This window comes from Podarcis tiliguerta (assembly GCF_965153285.1).
Source record: "Podarcis tiliguerta genome assembly, chromosome: Z".
NCBI lineage: Eukaryota > Metazoa > Chordata > Lepidosauria > Squamata > Lacertidae > Podarcis > Podarcis tiliguerta.
In genome coordinates this window covers 36,621,771-36,643,141 of record NC_139553.1, presented here as the reverse complement: position 1 = coordinate 36,643,141, position 21,371 = coordinate 36,621,771, and the positions used below count along the sequence as shown (strand labels likewise).

The 21,371-nt window shown below is 42.6% G+C and overlaps 1 protein-coding gene across 3 annotated transcripts in view; it reads left to right on the top strand.

Annotated features, from left to right (window-relative positions):
- Nucleotides 1-21,371, top strand: part of PCDH11X (protocadherin 11 X-linked) — a 726,435-nt gene that overhangs the window by 236,115 nt on the left and 468,949 nt on the right. The window contains exon 5 of one of the 3 annotated variants that reach the window (XR_014506898.1): nucleotides 5,272-5,373. The exons of the other annotated variants lie outside the window; for them this stretch is intronic. The gene's annotated coding sequence lies outside the window, so the exon portion shown is untranslated. The remainder of the gene's footprint in view (nucleotides 1-5,271; nucleotides 5,374-21,371) is intronic. 3 annotated transcript variants of the gene reach the window in all.

The window sequence follows — 21,371 nt, the reverse complement described above, 5'->3', positions numbered from 1 at the left end:
AGTAGATAAATAGGTACCACTCCGGCAGGAAGGTAAACAGCATTTCTGTGCGCTGCTCTGGCTCCACCAGAAGCGGCTTATTCATGTTGGCCACATGACCCGGAAAAACTGTTTGTGGAAGCGGACAAATGCCAGTTACTTAGACATTGATTGGTTAGGATCTTCTTTAGAAAACAACTCCTGGTACAATTTGTAAACATATATTTAATAACACTTTATTCTGCACTGGTCATTTCTCATCTGGAATATTGCATACAGCTCAGGATGCTGCACTCTAATAATGATAAAGACAATGTTGGAACAGGTATAGAGAAGGGCAGTGAAAATGGCCCACAGTCTGGAAACAAGTTTTGTGCAGAAAGGTTGAAGACAGTGGGTATGTTTAGCCAAGAGAAGAGAAAGCTTGGGTGTGCGTTTGGTTAGGAAGTATGATCATACTCTTTAAAACACCTAAAGGACTGTCATGGAAGAGGTCAAATCCATTAGGCCTCAATTATAAGAAGCTAGATTTTATTTGAATATTTGGATAGTTTTCTAAAATAGTAAATCTGCAGTCCTAAAAGGGGGTGGGGAAAGAACTGACAGCATGCTGGCCAAGAGGAAGTGAGGAACCCCTCCATCATGTCTCTCTCTTTTTCTCCTTTAGTGATTACCCCCTATTGTGAATAATGGGGATTGGGTAGCAATGCTACAGTATCTGCTCACATGGTTCTCTTCCTAGAGCAGAGGGATAGCAATTCAGAAGGTTATGGTTCCTTCATGCAACCCATCACACACACCTTTTTGGGCCTTATCTGTGTCAGAGCCATGTGGTGAGCATCACATGTGTTTTTGTAGTGGCAGAGAGGGGACATCAGATGTCAAATCTCCTGCCCCAATGTTTGACACCTCTTTCTGCCCCTTGGAGAGGAGATTCAAAGATTCCTATAGCCCCCTGGACACCTTCATGGACCATAGGATTTAAAGGTGATAGCATCAATTTTAAACCTTTTCAGACACAGATCCACCTTTAACCCAAACATGCATCTGGAGGACCCACCTTTTAGCACATTACCCTTTATTTATATGGAGGTAATGCTGCTGTTGCAACCCACCTTAGATCAAGTTTCAACCTAGTTGTGGGTCTTGTTGATGATCAATAGTTTGGGCTGTTCCTCACTGGAGGTCTTCAAGCAAGGTCAGATAGTCTATGTTGGAAATGTTCTAGATCTGGATTTCCTGCATGAACCAGTGGGTTGGAACAGATGGCCTACTAGGGTCTCACCAACATATAAACACATGCCGCCATCAGCTGGAGGCAGAATTTAGCATATCAGAGCATGAACTTGGGGGTTTAAATCTGTGGCTCAAATCCTAGCTCACAAAATTAGAAGAGTGGTCTTAGGCAACCCAGTGTCTGTCAGCTTTTATAATTCCAGTCTAGGATACACAGCTCTTTTGATAGTATGCATGATGCTCTGCAAAAATCCTATAGGATTTTTCTATTTTGTTTTATTTTTGTCTCTGGAATAACATCCGAAGGAGCGCAGAGATGGCATTTCCTGTATCTATCTACGCTATATGTTTTGCAGAGAAAGAAAGGAAGAAAAATCATGACTGCCCTATGATTGTACTGTCTGCGCCAGTACAAGAATGTGCACTTTTATTTATTGCTTCAAATCAGGGAAGCAGCCTTGCATCACGATTAAAATGGAGGCCGTCAGTTGTACCAGAGCATTTAGGATTGTATGACAATATGAATAATTTACCACTTGCTGAGGTTTCCCCCTCCCTTTCCATTCCTGCTTTCTTTATATATTCATTTAAAGAAAAAAGTAATTGGATTTCCTGCTATTGAGAATGTGGCAAGATGGTAATTGTAGGTTTAAAGTAGAGGGGGGTGAATTTTTTGACACACATACATCTTGGCAGTAGCACTGTGAAATGGTGTGGAATTCAGGAGAACACATGCCCATAGGATGAAAAACTAATTAACAACATTGTTAGATGAAATGAGGAGAGGCTACCTATTTAAATGAAGTCAGAATATCTGATTATTTCAACAGATCCATCTTTTCCTTCATGGCCCTGACACTGAGTGAATGCAAGATAAGCACCGACCATGTGTTTAAAAGCAGATCCACAACCATGCACATTTCTTCCCCCAGGGAATCCTGGGAACTGTAGTTTGTTATGGGTCCTGGGGATTGTGGCTCTGTGAGGGGAAAACTGCAGCGCCCGAGATTCGCTGGGGGAAGTAATGTACTTTAAATTTGGGCTGGATGTTTTTTCTAGTGCATGGTGTGAATCTGCACTATGTTTCGAAAATGGCCTCCAAAATGGCAAGGAGAATGTTAGCACTCTCCTTTCTTCAGTGTGGGGAAAGGAAGGCAACATCGTGGGTCATGGATTTGCATAACATTCACATACTAATTTCTATGTAAAGATGCAAATCTGGAAACAGAAATGCAATAAATCTCACCATCATGGAGGAGACTGAGACCAAGCGAACAACGTGTTTGTTCCATGTGCTGTACATCCAGGTGTGACCTGTTGGTGGGCAATTTCAAGGTCCCAGTTCCTTTCCCGTCATAAGGGTTTGTATATTTAAATAGGACTTCAACTGGAAAGGCCTTTGCAAAAGGGGATTCCTTTAAAAAGAGAACAGTAACATAGAACATACATAGTGCTTACACAATCACCTAAATAACACAGAAATAATTCAGAGAGAAAAGAATTCCAACAACAAAGACCCAGTGTATTATTTGAGGGAAAAGAAAATAGGTTTTGTTTCTCTTACTCTCAGCCATGTACATAACATGGAGGCATCAACTAAGCATACAACTAAGCATAAAAACTCCCTCAAAACTACTCAGCCAATCAGGGCATGTGCTATTTCAGCTAACATCATGCCACTTTGCCTGGATTTTGGTGAAAGCTGTGAAGGGAAAGAGACCCAGAAGACATCCTAGCATCTATAACTAGACAAAGCACCAAATGCCACAAGATAGTTGCACTACTTCCAATCCCAGAACATCAAAACACCAAGATAGGAAAATCAACTTCTGTGGAATGTTGCTTTGGCACAAGCTTAGTTTTACACTGCTAAACCCAAGTACACATAAGGTATTTATGTACCACCATTTTTGTTGACTGCTCAGGATTGCAAAAGAGAAAGGAAGGAAGGAAGGAAGGAAGGAAGGAAGGAAGGAAGGAAGGAAGGGAAGGGTTTTCAAGTCATTGGTATTACAGTAGTAACTCGGGTTAAGAACTTAATTCGTTCTGGAGGTCCCTTTTTAACCTGAAACTGTTCTTAACCTGAAGCACCACTTTAGCTAATGGGGCCTCCCACTGCCACCATGCCACTGCCGCACGATTTCTGTTCTCATCCTCAAGCAAAGTTTTTAACCTGAGGTACTATTTCTGGGTTAGCAGAGTCTGTAACCTGAAGCATATGTAACCTGAAGCGTATGTAACCCGAGGTACCACTGTATTAAGTTAGAGCCGTTCATTTCAATGGGTCTACTTTGAGTGAAAGTCAGTTGAATACCATCCATCTGAGCAACTGAATACCATCCAACTGAGCAGGTGAGGCCAAACTTAGGCTATTGTCCAAAGGTCAATGCATGGCCTGGAAGTATTTCTGGACCGCTTGGGGCATTGGCATGCCTCTTGCCCTCCTTAGGCCTTGAGTGGCTCACCCATGAAGACTAAGCAGGCAGGCCAAAGGCTGCTGTGGTTCAAGGTTCGACTGGCTAATCCAGGCTACAAAACTCACTATTGATTGTGGGTGAGAAGCGGCTTTGTTAGTTATGTGGTGCTATTTTTAGAATTGGAACTTGTGTTGACACCTATAGACACCTAAAATTAATGTTGACTTTGTTATCTGCATGAATGACAGCAATAAATTAACTCCCCAGTGCAGCAAACATTAACTTTACTATTCATCTTGACAGAAATGTTGATTCTATTAATACGGATGACTAGAATAAATTGCATGAAGGGCAACGTTTTGTTCATAATGACATTGTTTTCAAGTGAGATGTTTAATACATATTTATTTGCTCCATTATTGATGGTTGCCTCCACTCTGCTGTAATGGTATTCATATTGTATTGACCACACACTTTTATTTTTAAAAGGTAGTTTAAAATAAGATTATTTGAAAGAAATGAAATATTGTAATATCATAACTAATCTCAATACTTACCAGGATGCTTTAAGGGTGTTTATGAAGCCATCAAAACTCCCGTGAACAATGTACTTCTTGATAAAAATGACAATGCCTCTGTATGAGCATTAATCAAGAAAAATTAGTGTCACAAGTAACATTAATTCGATTGTCAAACTGAATTAAATTCTTTTGCATGATTTCTTTCTCTTTTCTTATTAAGCTTAACTAGTGGTGTATATACCGATGAAAATACAGGTGTATTACAGATTGTTTTTACTGGTCCGATTTTCCTTTTCAACAAGTTTCATACTGCATAAGTAGGTAAAACTGGAGCTCGTAAAAGCTTGTTTAAATTTAATTTAAATGGTGCTGAATGTTGCTAGATTTTATGGGTCACTGAATACATTCATATAGTGAGCTTCTGTTTTTCCTCCAGCTGTCTTTGAATATAATGTCAGATACTAAGCCTGAAATTGTCGTGGAATCTTCTAAGCATTGCTTCATATCCCACCCCACAAACAAACCCACTCAATTTAATTTAATTTAATTTAATTTTAGGTACTGTGGCTTAAAGCGCCACATCTCTCCCTTTCTCCCTCTCTCTGTTTTAAAGAGAATAGGATGCCCTAACCCAAAATATCTTGTGGTCAAGTAATTTCCTGCTGTAAGCATAAGAAGTTGGTAGTTACTCCCCAAAAGGGCAAATTCACTGAAAAATCATTCTACACAAGCTCTACTGAGTGCTATGCTATGTTGCTATGGGTGGTATTCAGCAAAGGTTTGCTCATTGTAGGGTCATTGAAATTAATGGCTATGACTAATTTTTAAAGGCCCACTCTGAGTAAAACTTACTTGAATGCTCCCAATATTTGTAAATATTTATCCCCTGTGACCTAGCATTGAGACTGCCACCTTCACAGGATAGGAAACCTGCCTTTTAATGAACATATACTATATATTTTGGAAAGCTCATGGTTTGTTAATTTGGCTGATTTGAGATCAAAAGGCATGTTTCTGCCTATGTCTGGATACCATTGGATACAGTTTTGAATCAAGATGGTGGACTGGACTGTTTAAAACTGCACTGATCTTAATACAATTTTGCATAATTTTTCCAGAGATCAAGGAGCAGGTATTCATCGGTTTGGATACAAAAGGACAGCATTGCGGACCCAGTCACAGTCGCCCCACCCCCAGGGAGCAAGGCCTAGCTTATGAAGGTGAACAAGACAACATTCTGGAGTTTAAAAATGACCACAAGTTTATTGATTCCAGATGTAGGCAGAGTTTGGCTTAGGCTTTGGGTGGAGGGCTGAGACATGACAGAGTCAAGCCTAGGATTAATGGGTCCTCTGCAAGATGCAGGTCTAAACGAATGGTCCTCCCAAGCTGCTGGGGGGAAAGTTCTATGGCCATCTGTCAGACGCCTTGGCTTTTTGACAGAGACTCCAAACTAGAGTCTCTAAGGGGTTACCCTTGTGAACGCACCCTTCTGAGGTTGGGTTGATGCACCACTTCACCTCCCCACCTGATGTTAGACTAAAAGGATTCCACCCAAAGCTTTATCCACCAAAGTTGTGACTTTTGCTATGGGGAAGGCAACACCTGCAAATGGGGCCAATCTGCTTGCAGGCAAATTCCTTCCCAGCTCCGAAAGCGGCAACCATTATTTAACCACAGCAATGTCAGTAAATGCAGTGCCCTAGGAAGGAAGGAAGGTTAGCATATAAAACCCACAGCATAACTAAATGGGGGGAGGGAGGATTTGTTCTTCGGTCCTGAAGTCAGGTGCAGCTTGTCTTTTTATAGGTTAGGGGCAGACCAGGGTGAAGCCTGCTCCACCGCGGTCTGCTTCCAAGCCCCACCCACTCAGCCTGTCCGGATCGGCCAGAATTCAAATATCTGGATGGCGGGAAAGCCCACCACTCCAAGTGGCCGGCCTGGGGGTTCCCAACTGCCAGCCTTCTTGCCCAGCCTTGCTCCCTGGGGTTTGGGGCCTGCCACAACGGGCAACAACCACCACCCACCCCGGGACTAGGTAAGCATTTATTTTGAATCAATATGGCAGACTGAACATTTCAAAATTGCATTGTTTTTTGGTTTCTTATAATTCCTGAGCAATGCCCGGTACAAGGCTGCTAGTTGAAATCTAAATCAGTATTCTCAACTGGCATGTATTAAGATGCAGGGACAGGAAGATCCTCATAAACAGTGATATAGTGGGTCCTCCTCCATTGTTTGGGAGAGACTTTCTCTACCAGTATTGTCTCCATTCATGGTTATTCCACCTGTCTGCAGGAGAGAGAAAAGTGAGACAGTGGGCCTCCATCCATTGCCTTAGCTGGAAGGAGCTGGAACCTACCCACCCATTTCCATCTTCATCTTCATCTTCTGGATTAATCAATCAGGCAGTCAGTGGGAGGTGTGAGACAGAGATGCCTTCCCCATTAAGTTCAGCTGTGACCAGTGGCAGACCTACATTTTGGGTGCCCTGAACCTTAAACTGACATGAGGGCCCCTTTGCAACCAGCAATGTGGTCTGGGTAACCACTGTTATCTTCTTCAATGGGGTTGTTCCGTGACAGATCACCACAATTTTTTAAAAAAACTACTCCAATTTTGCTTAAAATTGCTGTACGCCCCATCTTTACAGCATCAGTGTTACTGATTCTCAAACTTTGCTATTGTTGGAATATATACAACAACAACAAATGATCAATTTGAGTTGAGTGATTCAAATCTGGTCTACTAGACCCAAATGTTTTACTCAATGTGGACTAAAATTGTTTCTGGGGCCACTCTGATTTTAGGGACCCTGAAGCTTAAGCTTCTTTAGTTTCATAGTAGATCTGCCCTTGGCTGCGGCCTGTTTCTGTTTAGCAATCACCCTTCCAGCATGTTCATTACACAGTTTTAGCATAAGGCATCATTAAAGAGTTGATACCTTAAATTTGCATATTTTGCTGTTCTACCCTCATTCCTTTTTTCTTCCCATTTTGTCCACATCCTCCAGCATTTCATGCAGACAACAGGGGCATTCTTAGGGGCATCCCCTTTCTCAAAGCAATAATCATGCCTTGATCTGTGATCCCGTCACTCTTCCGTTACCCATTCTTGAAGTCTTTTCTCTGCCTGCAGTACATTAAAGAAGCTATAACAATTTATCAAAACACACAGTTATTAAAACACACATAACTCCCAAACCAATTTGGCAAACATTTTTCAAAACTGGAATTTTGTGTCTATGTGCATGGATTTACATGGAATGGCACTGGAGTAAAAAGAAGCAGCTCTTCCCCACCCCACCCCACTGCCCTGACATAGAAATTCAGCTTCTGGAGATCCAACATTTCCCCGGGATGGAAAATAAGACAGAAAGTGAGTTGGGATGAGACAACGTCATTGGTGAGGAGGAAGAGGGGACAATTTAGATGCAGGTTTGTGTCATTTCTCTTATAGAGTACTTTTGCAACAGGTCTCATCACTGAGACAGTATATCAATAAAATATAGAATTGTAAAGTTGGAAGGGACACTGAGGATCATTTAGACCAACCCCCTGCAATGCAGGAATATGCAGCTGTTCCATACAGGGATCGAACCTGTGACCTTGGCATTATCAGCACCATGTCTGTTGGCCATTATTTCAAACTGCAGTGTTCTCTCTCTCTCTCTCTCTCTCTCTCTCTCTCACACACACACACACACACACACACACACAAACACACACCTACCTCATGAGTGCCTTGGTAGAAAAAAGCAGTGTATAAAGGAAACCATTAAATAGTCAGCAATATAGGTGCTCCTCAGTCTTCTAAGAAATGGACTACACTTTGCATTAGCTACATAGCTGTGCCTTTTCAGGGCAGATTTGTGGTGGTTGTTTTAATACAGTGGTACCTCGGGTTAAGTACTTAATTCGTTCCGGAGGTCTGTTCTTAACCTGAAACTGTTCTTAACCTGAAGCACCACTTTAGCTAATGGGGCCTCCTGCTGCTGCTGCGCTGCCAGAGCCCAATTTCTGTTCTTAACCTGAAGCACTATTTCTGGGTTAGCGGAGTGTGTAACCTGAAGCATATGTAACCCGAGGTACCACTGTACAGGTATTCAGCACCACCACTCAACCCAGTATGGATTTAGACTGTAACATGGGGGGGCATACCCTCCAACTTTTCCCAACCCAAATTTGGGACACTCCCTACTCCAATGCTGCTGCTGCCCCACCAGGTCACCTCAGACCACCATCTGTGTAAATCTAAACACTCCTTATAAAAAGGGAGAGTGGACACCACACACAAATGCCAACCCTTTGGACCAGAATCTTTTGCCTTATTTAAACAGCAACTTACTAGATTCTCCCAGGGAGGGAAATTTGGAGTCTGAAACAAGGGGCTGTTTAATTAGAAAGCAGGAGAACTTGATTACTTAATATCAACCTCTGCATTCTAACCCAGAGGGATACACATTGTTTTAGCGTATGTATGTGATTTTATATATATATATATATATATATATATATATATATATGCATATATATGTTGATCAAACAAGTGGCCACTATTAGAAAGGACAGTTTAATTATGCAAGGGTTTAGTAGAATCTGGAAAGCAGCCTGGGGACAACATTTTTACAAATGCTTCCACATGTCAGTTTGGCATCCGAAGCCAAACACTTGTGCTATGAAATGAAGGCCGAAGCAAATACTCTAAAGAAAATGCTTGCAGCTTGGATAATGATGAATTGTTCTTTTAAAATCATCATTTCCCTGCCTGCTAAATGACAGCCCACAAGGATTCATTTCTTTTTTCCTTTCTTAAAAGAAGAAAAGAAAAGGCATATACTACAGCTTTCCCAGCCAACCTTGGAAGCTGCCTTATACCAAGTCAGACCATTGGTCCTGTCTAGCTCAGTGTTGTCTACATTAAGGTTGGGGAATCTGTTGCCTTCCTGATATTGTTGGCCTGCAACACTTGAGCTTGAGCCCAGGAACATCAGGAATGCAGATTCCTATTCTAATCCATGCTGATTGGCAGCAGCAATACAGGGTTTCAAACAGGAGTGTTTTCCAACCCTAACTGGAGGTGCCAGCAATTGCACCTGGAACCTTTTGCATGCAAAACATACTTATCATTTAAAAACAATTTATTTTTCACTATTGCACCTTAAGGAGGTCAGATCAGCATATGTTAAAAACAGGAAAACCATGATAGTAGGCAAAATATATAGGAGACCTCAAAGGAGTGGATTTTGAGAGAGAGAGAGAGAGAGAGAGAGAGAGAGAGAGAGCATTCTACCACTCAGCTCTGAGCCTTTTCTACAGCCCTTGACTCAACGGCTGGAAATACTGTTTCTGGCAAAGTTGATCACCGGCAGCCTCTCTCAACTTTGGATTGCAGAATTCAAAGGTGTTGCATGAGCTGATATACCTGAGACAATGTACGAGAACACTGCATTTCTGATGCTTCTCCCTGACAAATCACTGCCTCTGCCTGTGATCTTGGGTTGTTGTTATTGTTTTTTGTTGGGGTTTTTTTTTTGCATTTGAGGATCTTCATTGGTGTGATTTGTTAGCACTGCCACCCCGCAGAGTTCAGTTTCCTTCTCTAAGTCTCTAGAAATTAAATTTGTGGTGGGAAACAGAGAAGGTCTTCTGCCTGGTTCCCCATAACTTCACTTCTCACAGTGAGGGAACCATCAGAATGTCCTCAGAGCTGGACCTCATAGAATCATAGAACTGTAGAGTTGGAAGGGACCCTGAGGATCATCTAGTCCAACCCCCTGCAATGCAGGAATATGCAGTTGTCCCATACGGGGATCAAACCTGCAACCTTGCCATTATCAGCACCAAGCTCTAACCAACTGAGCTATCCAGCTCTAGCCCAAGGGCCCCAGTTTGAAGGATTGAGGATGGAGATGCTCCTTCAGGTATATAGGGCTGAGGCCTGTGTGCACAGATAATTTAACTGTACACTCATACAGTAATTCAAATGTGATATTCAGTGAGTGTATAGGCCCTACCTATAAATATAATAGGGATATTCACACATTACTCTAAGAACATGCACTACAGGCATTCACCTTTTATGGTCAGTGAGTGCATAACTGTATATCTGTGTACACAGTAAGCTCAATTATAAAAAGTGCCAGGAACACTGTTGCCACCTGGCACTTGCTCACTCTATTCAGCTCCCTTTCCTCTCTGCCCCATCCCTATTTTCCAGGAACAGTCCAGAATTTACAGAAGCTGTCCCAGTTTCTGATTTGATCCTAGAATGTCCTGCTTTTCCTTAGGACACCCCTATTTTCATCGTAGAAATGTTGGTGGGCATGGTAGGACGTCCCTGTTTTCATTGAAGGGTATGGAGTTATGTGACCCCTGAGCCAAGGAGATAAGTAACTATACAACCTTCAGAAGACAGCTAAAGGCAGCCCTGTATAGTTTTATTATGTTTTTATATATGTTGGAAGCTACCCAGAGTGGCTGGGGCAACCCAGTCCTATAGAGAATAGGACGTCTCTATTTTCATCGGAGAAATGTTGGAGGGTATGTCATAAGAGCTTTGTTGGGGCTTGGGAGTAGGGGCTGGGAGTGAGCCAAGGAGGGAAGGGGGCTGTGCATGCTGGCTGGCTCTTGCTCGCAGTCGCATCTCTTGTCATGCTCTGTGAATGTGCACCCTTCCTTCTCTCCAATACATTAATAAGCTTTTCTCTTCCACAAATACTACACACACATAGAAAGTGAGTTTACTTGTTTGGGGTTTTTTTGCATGTTGTTTTAATGAGCTGTCTGTTTGAAATGCTATTTGCACTTCCAAAGTTTTAAATTATGTACTGATATCTTGTATGCTGTTTACATTTTGGGGTGGGGCCCAGTGCACAAGCATGTGTGGAATATCCATTGGTTGGCCACTGTGAGATTATATATATATATATATATATCCCTCAAGTAATTAAGGAACAAAAGAAGAAAAGGCACACTAGCCTGGGAACCTCCTCTCTGCCCAGAACATTGGAGGCTATACACCACACCTCCTCAACAGTATTTATAGGAACTCAAACACTGAGATCCTGCTCTGTTCCAGTAACAAGAAGCCGAAAGCACCAGCCTGAAGATGACGAGTGAGACCTCGTCGAAACGTCGCCTAGACACCCCAACTTTTACACGGGAAGACACCCGAGGACACCAAAACCTGCATATATATATATATATATATATATACACACATACACACACACACACACACACACACATATATGTATGTGTGTGTGTGTGTGTGTGTGTGTGTGTATGAATGAAGGTGTTGGTACTCACCATGAAAGTGTTACAAAAAAGTGCCACACTTTTAACATTTGGGGAGAAAAGGTGCTGGTACTGTGTACCCTTGAGCACCCACAGAAAAAAAGCAGTGGTTGACCAGCCAGTGGGGGAAAGGAGACAGTTTCTATCCATTAGCACCTTGTGGGTGCTTCCCATCTCCCATGTTTCCCTTGCAGCTGAGGCAGGTGGCTGACAGGGCCATGAGAAGGTGGCTTCGGAAGAGGGCAGTGATGACCATTGCTGCAGCCGCTGCTGCCACCCAGCCTCACCTACATCTCCCTTCCCCTCCTAAACCCCAAACCATGGGTCTCTCCGCACCTGCCAGCCCTTGACATACATCCCACTTTTGCCACCAGTGGGAAGCCGGGAGCGAGAGCCTCCTCCTCCACCGCCACCATCTCCTGGCCCAACATAAGAGAGGAGGAGCCACCATCCACCACATTTGGTTCCACGCTGGCTCCTCCCAAAATGTGATGCAACATCAAGCATTGTAAGTGTGACACACTTGTGTAAGTTGGTGCCTCTGTCCACAAGTGTTCACTTTTTCACACGGACACTTGTGTAGGGACAGCTTATACTTGTGTTCAGTGTAACATGTGTACAACCATGAAAGCTGAGTTGTACAAATGAAAAAATGTACACTCTTTCACAAAAGAACTTATACCTGTGTAGAAACTGCTTGTGCCTGCGTAATGTGCAAACACTAGAGAACAAGCTTACAACATTTTTATATAGAACAGTAGTGGAGAACCTCACATGTCTAATTTGGCCCACAAGGCAGGTATCTTGCCCTATACCTGGACATCATATAAGTCAGGTACAGTGCAAGTAAAGAATAACGTAGAAAGAAAATGTAAGTAGATTGAGAAGTGCATTTATTATAAAGAAGTGGGTTCAGATAAATACATTAAATGTATCTCTGTGTTAACTTTAGTAACTGGAACCAGGAGAATGGGGAAACTCATTTTATCATTTTAGAGAACAGTAAGGTAACTGCTGAACAAAACACATATTTCAAATGAAGTCAGAGAGGATTTTTGTTTGTTTCCTATCTGATTTTTCACCTGGAGGATCTTTTCTTCATCTTTTCCTTCAAAGGTTGTCTCAACTTCATTTACAATTGCCAGAGGTGATGGTAGCAAAACAAAGGCTTTCCATTTAGCATACTTTAAAGAAGTTTTTGGGGTGGGGTTGTTTTTTTTTGCGGGTGGGGGGACAATTCACCTAGACTACACTGCTCACTCAATTGTTCTCGCTGGAAAACCAAATTTGAGAAGGATGAAGGGACCCTGATTTTGGAAAGACATGGTGTGCAAAAGATGGGTGGAGGGTGGAGAGTGGGAGGGGAAAGGAATATGAGATGGGAGCACTTGGCAGAGGGGGGGCGGGGCGGTGAAGTCTTCTGGCTTTCAGCTGGTGGCCTTTAAAAGGTTTTTTTTCCATATAGAAAACCCCAAGAGGCAGAGTGATCCTAGCTGCAGAAGGCTTGTCACTTGCAAGGATAATGAATCCAGCCTGGAAGATAAATTGTTCGGCAGGAGGAAGGTGGCTGAAATTTTGATACAAGTGGTGTATGATCATGAGAGCTTTGTCTGTAATGATAACACAGCTGTTACTTCTTGAGGACTGAGCTGCCTCACCTTTAGTGGGCTATTTGTCTTCTTGACTCGAAGCATTATCCTTTTAAGTGACACTTTTTTTTTTTTTTTTTTGCCCCTGATCTGCAGATTTGCTAGCAGAAGCCTGACTGTGAAACAGAGGCTGCTGAACTGGGGTGTGAGTGTGTACTTTCCCTTTTCTTTTTAGTACAGTATTTCCAAACAAAGTTGCCTGGCTGAAGTTGTAGGTTGGTGTGTGTGTGTGTGTGTGTGTGTGTGTTTAGTATGGATTTGGGCTAAGAAATAAATCTGATGCAAATTTTATTTATTTTTATATGCCTTCCTGCCACATGCTCTGAATATATGTAGGCTGTGGAGGGAAGGGGACACTCTATAGATTTATTCACTTCATGTATATACCACTTTTCTGTAAAGGCACCCAAGGTGCTTTGCCAAGGGCCTTGCAAAGTTCCCTCCAGTACCTGTCTGTCTTCTGTGTCAGTGCCTCTGCTTCTGTCTGACAGACATGTTGACCTAGCAGTGGTAACAGCAAGCAGCACTGTTAGGATTAGTGCCAGGTCCCAGTGTGATGCTACATTAGGGAAATTGTGGGAAATTAAATGGGAGGCTGTTCCAGAACTTGCAACCTGCCAGTGATCAGAATGCAAATGGATACTACAGGTGAAGTATTAGAGGTGGGGCCTCATTAAGTTTGGGGGCCTGGTGGTTTGTGAACCTAGTGGCTCCTTGATCGTGTCATGTGTCAACACTGGCTTTGAGCATTTAAAAAATGCATTACTACATAAAGCAAAAACACAGTGGTGATGCTACAAGATATAAGTCAGCAGCACATATAAAAAAACATTTTTAAAGCATGGGTGGCAGTGGTGAGGTGATATTTTGCATATAAATGCTAAGTGTGGGTCTCTCTGGACAGCTGCAGAATTTTGATGGCAAACTCTCTGTCCCATAACCAATACCTTTAGCTAGCCAAGACATAACTCTTTCCCCTCCCTTCCATGGGGCTACGTAAGATCTATCTGTGCTAAGGGAAGCAAGGCTGTCCAAGCCAAGGAGCTTGTGACATTAGCTCCAGAAGTGGTATATAGATATAGTCCATCAGTGGCAAAATAGCAGATAATGCAGATGAACCAGTATAGGTTTAATATGAACTTGTCACTGAATATGTTGCAAATTCCGACATAGGCTGATATGGTTCATAACAAAGAACAACTTCCTATTGCAGCATCACATCTGATTAATTGTATGAATGGAGGCATTGTCTTAAAGTGTAACAAGAGCTGCTCAGTTTTTCTCACCCTCCCCCTCCCTCAAAGAAGCAAATTGCTTGTGATCTGGATGAAAACACTTGATGCATGTTATTAAGAGCATTTCCCTGTTAATTAGAGAAGCTCTCAAATGCTCTTGCCATATATTAGCATGCTTAATCAATGCTTCAGTAAATTCTGAATATGAACTTTGGCTTAGACTATTCTCTCCCCCTTTTTTGTACTGTGTTTGCCACTGATTATAGGATTCATTGGTTAACTAGTTAATGGATGCCTTGCTGAAACACTGCTACTGGCAGTATAAGGATGAGGCCTTTGCAGGGGTTCAATATGAGCAATGTGATAATATGCATCCATTGATCCATAGGACAGAGAAGTAAACCAGAGGTGAAGTCTGGTGTAAATTCAGGGGACCTGTGGTTTAGAAGACTAGGAAGACATAGATAAAGGCTGTAGGAAATATTCCAGGGGCCAGGCAAATAAGAACCGCAGCAGCAAGGAACAATAAGAGAAGGTTATCAGTGGTTCTGCCAAGTTGACAAGGAACTACTAGCTTCTATGGCTGGGGAACATTTTTCATTGAGGGCTTCATCTCCTCATAGACAGTTTCCAGGGACTACACTCCACTGGTGGGTGGGACCACAAGCAGAAGCAGGCAGAGCAACAGATGCATCTGTTACTTTTGTATAGTCGGCTACATTCCAGCCTCTCAAAAAACCAGGGGTTTCTACACCCTCACACACATCCAGGCGAGCAAGAAGCACATTAATAGTCAAGAATGCATTCCAGTGAGACAAATGGGTGGAACAGAGTACATGAGAAGCATGGTCTGGGGTGGGGGTGTAGCCATGAAATAGGCCAGACAGCAAGATAGAGAAGGCTGCAGGTCCACATTGAAGTTCCTCATCCCTGCTTTCTGCCAACTAAGGATACCAACAGGACTTCCTGAATTCAGTACACTGTATTGAGCCTCCCCCCTCCCCCTCACGCAGCCAGTTAACAAGAACTGTTGCTTACATACATAAACATAACCTAGTCTACCTCACAGGGCTGTTGAAAAAAAAAAATAAAGGGTTGAATTATGGAACACACTCCCACAGGAGAAAGTGATGGCCACCAACTTGGCTTCTTTCAGAGAGGGTTGGACAAATGCATGGAGGATAAGATTATCAGTAGCTGCTAGCCACAATGGTTATGCTGTGACTCCAAGGTCAGATGCAGCAATGTTTCTGAATACTAGAGTGATCTTGTGCTGAAGTTCTGGTTGCAGGTTTCTCCTAGGCATCAGGCTTGGCCACCGTGAGGACAGGAAGCTGGACTAGATGGGCCATTGGTGTGATACAGCAGCTCTTTTTTATGTTTATGCCATGCCATTCATAGATCTTGCAAAGAAAGTGAGAAAAACTGCATCCTTGCTTTGATTGCAATGAGTCATAGTACTGGTATTTACAGCAAAATACCCAAACATACGAAAAGTTTGCCAACCTTGATAAACAGCAAGCAAAAATACTCTTAAGTTTGTGCAGTTTCACAACTTTGGTGTCTGAACTACCAACTCTCACTTTAGCATATCTAACAGGTTGTTTTGAAGATTAAAAGGGGAAGGAGAAGGCAGTATAAACAGTCTTGAGTTCCCCGGAGGAAATTCAAGATACAGATATTCAGCAAGCAACAAGTATGTGCAGTTTCACAACTCTGTGCAAAACATTCACACACAAAACATTTTGCCAACCTTGTATAAAATATTTCCTTGCGTGTTAAAGTACAGTCTAAGAATTTTAACCTGGTGCAGCTGTATGGTGTTTGATTACAAATTAAAACAAGTTAAAACAAATCACAGTCAGAGGCATAGGGTTGGTCCGAATAAAAACATCTTTGCTCTGGCCTTGGACATCTGAGATATGATTTCGAAAGAAGGGTCTGCAACTTTAGCCTTCTTGGTAGCCACACCCAAAATTGTGTCTGTCAGAACCTGTGCCCCTCAACTTCCTGGTTTGGCTGCTGTGTGGCAGAAGAAGTCCCACATAACTACTGTATTTTTCGCCCCATAGGACACACCGCCCTATAGGATGCACCTAGTGTTTTTTTGGGGGGGGGAAATAAAGAAAAAAAATTATTCCCCCCCCCCCAGCACGGGGCTGGCGCGGGGGAAGCCCGAGCTTCCCCTGACCCCAGCCCCCAGAACAGCCTGCTATCTGCAAGCCTAGGGAGCCGCGCCGGTCTCCCCAGGCTTGCGGACAGCTGTGCAAAGCCCGGGCGCGCTGAAGAGGCTTCGAAATGCAGGCAGCTCTGCGCAACCCTCTGGAGGCTGGCGCGGCTTGGCGCCAGGCTCCGGAGGGTCGCACAGAGCTGTGTGGAGCCCGGGAGTGCAGGCAGTTCTGCGCGACCCTTCAGAGGCCGGCACGGCTTGGCGCTGGGCTCCGGAGGGTCGCGCAGAGCTGCGCGGAGCCCGGGGGCAGGCAGCTCTGCACGACCTTCTGGAGGCCGGCACGGCTTGGCGCCGGGCTCCGGAGGGTTGTGCAGAGCTTCCTGAAGCCTGGAGAGTGAGAGCCTCTCGCTCTCCAGGCTTCAGCGAAAGCCTGTATTCGCCCCATAGAACGCACCCACATTTCCCCTTCATTTTTGGAGGGGGAAAAGTGTGTCCTATAGGGCGAAAAATATGGTATTCCCTGCCCCCCCAAAATTAGTAAAGTGTAGGAGTAGGATTGTGCTTTAGGAGCACTGAACACCCAAAATCACCCTTTCCTGTACTACAAACCTTTGAAAAGGTGTTAGGGCAGTGGTGGTCATGGTATGGATCTCTGCACAACTGCTAGAATGAAGCCTGCTGACCTCTGTAGTGCCATGGCTGTGAAGATGGATGGGGCGTATCCTGCACACCAGATAGTGGAGCCACACACACTGTGGTGAGCATGCTGAGCAAACCTGTGGAAGCCTGGCCTGATAGGTGTGGATTTTGTCAGAGTTTAGCCCTTCCCCAAACTAGAAACTCGAGTTTTCCTTGGAGAAGGAACAGGGGGAGCAGCACACACCTTCAACAGCTCCCAACACCACCAATGAATTTGAGTATCTTTGGACCCAGACATCCTATTCATAAGACTGGAAGTTTCCACAACATTTGGATCTCTGACACCCACTCGGGATAAATGCTGGGGCCACAGGATCAGAGGAGGCATTGCAGCAGGCAGAAGCTTCAGAGCCACCACCAAAGTGTCTAGAAAGCTACATGTGCATGTACTCAGGAAAAGCAGGGATTTCATGCCCAAATCAGGTCCTGCCTTAGAACCAGGAAGCCTCCAGCTCAAATATAACCACTGAGTTTAAACCAGGTCTAGTAAACTAATTCCTATAATCCTTAGTCAGCATGGCCAATGATCAGGGAAGAATGCATCAGGGATTTGGAGGGTCATAAGTTACCCATGCCTTGTCTAAACAGAAGCAACATATTCTGTGAATCTCCAAGCTTCCATGCATAACCTTTTCTGAATTGGAGTACATGCAGGATTAGAAGCAATGAAGCAACCACTATGTCCATGAAATTAGCACAGTTTATAGACTCAGGTTTCTACAACGATGAATGCCATTGTAATCAACGTGTAGTCCTTAGACATTATGGAACTATTTCCCACTTCCTATGATTCTGGTCCATGGGTTACACATTGAAAATTGCTGTTGTAGGCATCTTCAGGTACTGATATAAAACAGGGAAACCGTTCTCACACTCTCTCTTCTTTTGTTTATGCGCTTTCCTGCTTCCTTGACAACCTGGTCCCCTAAGGAGTTAATGCCATTCTTGATTTGCCCCCAGTGCCTTTTCTTTCTGCAGCACATCCCAATGAACTATGAAGTCCTGGCGCATAAAGTTCACTTGGAGTAGAATTACTTACATTATAATGGAAAGAGAGTATTTGAAAAGAAGCCATCTGATCTCTGGTAGTAAAGGTTCCTAATTCCCAGACAATTGACTTGTGGAGAATGTTAGTTCCTTAGCATTTATGTTATAGGTCAATTAACTTTGGCAGGGGAAAATAAGAATGACAACATCCCTATTTCCATGCTTTTGAATCCATGGTGATCTCTCAGGACCCAGAGCTTTCTAATCTTTCTTGAAATTGAGCTTTCAGTTTCTAGTCAAGACTAATCAAAGCCAATAAAAGTATTACATTTTTCATTTCTCTGTGTATTCTCTCTTCTAGAACTGAATGTACCTATTAAATGTCCTGTTTTTATATAAAGAGATTGAAATATTTGACAGATGAAATTAAAGGTTCCTTTATTTCTGGAAGGTCTCTCTCTGTTTCCCATGTGTTGCATTCCCCTAAAAAAAATCCCCAGGACAAATCTGCCTCTTATAAATATATTTCACCAGGAAAGGGGCAGCTGAAGAGTTGCAGATGGTTGGCTATATTTTGTGTTCTGGTCCAGATTAAATGCACCCTGCCCCACCCCTCAAAGGAGTATTTAAAACCTGGGTGGCAAAGAACAGATGAGGAATGGGGGTGAGTTGACTCAACTCCAGAAGCTCAAAATATAATTGTAAATTTTATTTCTGTTGCTTTGAAAGGGTTTGAACTGGCATATTGAAGAAGCACAACTAAAGTGCCAAGCATCTTGGCAGATAAAGTAGTTCTTATGGATGCCATGAACTATTTATTCAGTATCGCAGTAATTTCTATGCCATTGCTCTCCAGAAACTGAACTCAAAGTGTCTATATGCTTCTTTTACCAAAAATGGATACTCGTTCACACACCTTGATTAGGTATGGATGATTTGTGTTTTGCTACCTTGTTATTTTTGCAACTAAGCTATGGCTTAGGTGTGAATATTTGTCCATTTTGCAACTATGGTTTTACAATTACGGTTTATTGATTTTGCAACTGAACTATGGTTTAAAAGAAAGAAAATAGCTGTGTATGAATCACTGTTTATGATTTATAGGCATTGCAAATAAAGAAAAACACAATAAAAAGAAAAACTCTACAGACACAGTTCTCACCAGATTTGGCTTATATTTCTTTGTATAATAGAGTAAATGAATAAATTAAGGCAAAGGATCTGTTAATACTTTTATTAATATTTTCTTGTCATACAACAGTTCAAAACTAAAAAAAACAACCGCAAACAACCTTATCTGATATCAATATTATAAACTGGTGGAACAGTATGTGGAATTTAGCCCTTTAAGAAAAACTTACCTGGTACCTACAATGTTTTAATAGGAAAGTGAAGCCAGACTCATTTATTGTGGTCTAGTGGGACTTCATTGAATATATCAGCAAAAACAGTTACATCTTTATCTCTCCCCCAGTTTCACAAGACATTAGGGACAAATGAATCTCTTCGCGAGTAATCTATCACCTTCTGTTTATTACAAGTTATGTTTTATATCTTTTACTGTACATTGTATTGTCAACTATAATTTTATAATAATTATTAATATTATATTTTTATCGTATTGTCAACCATGGTATCCTTCTGGAGAGGCTGGAGAGACAGTCTTGTTCTTGACAGCAGCAGAATCTGGACAGGAGCAGATCAGCCATGATTTCAGCAGTATGCAGAACCAAATAACCATAATTTAAAGCAATATGTGAATGAGAGTACCGTATATAGTTTATGAACCTTCCCGAAAATGATACAAGTCATCATTCTAGCACTTGGATCTGATCTTGAATAATGATTTTGCTCTGAGTTAGTTGAGGTTGTGTTGCAAAATTCCTCTCCTTACTGACCAATAAAGGTAGTGATTTTTTTTGCGGGGGGGGGGGGTGTAGTTATCTTTCAAGGTTGACTAACTCAGAACTTGCCTTTCAGTTTGTGGTTCTTGCACATTCATTAAAATAATGAGCGTTCCAAAATGAGCAGCACTTTCAATTGCAGTGTTCGCAAATAGAGGAAAATGAGCTTCTCATATCTTTGGTTGTATTATAGTAAGTACAGTTTTAATGACTTCTAGGTGATGCTTGTGATGAAAAACACACGTTTGGCTGATTAGGCCCATTTATGCATCTGTGGCAAACTGGGTTTGGATATGCAATATTTTATATGCTGAAATACTTCAACATGGAATATACACCGTGTATTTTCCAACATTTAATAAAGGCAATGTGGGCAGGCCAAGCTGTGCTTTTCCTTACCTGATCTCCCATCATCAGCATTATTGCACTGAAAGGGAGGGAAATGGAGGGGGGTGAGACAGGATCTGGAAGGTCAGTGTAGTGCAAACACGTGAGGGGAGGTGGCTTGTTCCCCACATTTCTGATGTGCTTGGGGAAATTATATGAAAATCAGATATCATGGGACAACTGAAACACTTGCACAGGTGTTGTTTGCCTGTATAAACACCTTCACACTTTCTGCACAGGGCACAGGGGAGAGGATGGTGAAAAGATATTTCCTTTCCTTATATTCCACTTTTAGCAATATGTCACATTCATCTAAGTAGTCACTTATCTGTTGTCATGGCTCTGAGCTCTATCTGTTCTCTTGCTCTTGTCTGTGTTGCCTCCTTCTGACCATCCTTTGCTTTTATTTCAAATTCACCACCTAGGTGTTCCACAGCCTTTTAATCTCTCATCTTTGTGTTGATGACCCATAAATCTCTCTAATCATCCAGTCCTCTACCTTGTCAGCACCTTTCTTTCCTCTTCCTGAATTTCTGGCCATCATATATCAATATCTTGAAGACCTGTCTTTTTCCTTGTCATTGTTACCACAACATTTTTCAGGCAGGCTCTTCTTCAATTCTGTCTTCATTATCTGAAGACCGTCCTCAGCCCCAGCCTCTCCCCCTCTCTTATGTGAGAAAAGCAGTGTGTTTTTAAAGCTTGTCTCCTCTGCTGTCAGGCTGAAGGTGTACTCAGAGTGTGGTCTGAATGTTGGCACAATAAGGGATCAAGGGAAACAGTTTGTAAACTGCAATACCCAACATCTTATTCCCTATAGCCATAACTATGAAGTGAGATGAAATGCTCAAAGTGTTTAGGGCAGGGCTGACCAAGTTGTGGTTCTCAA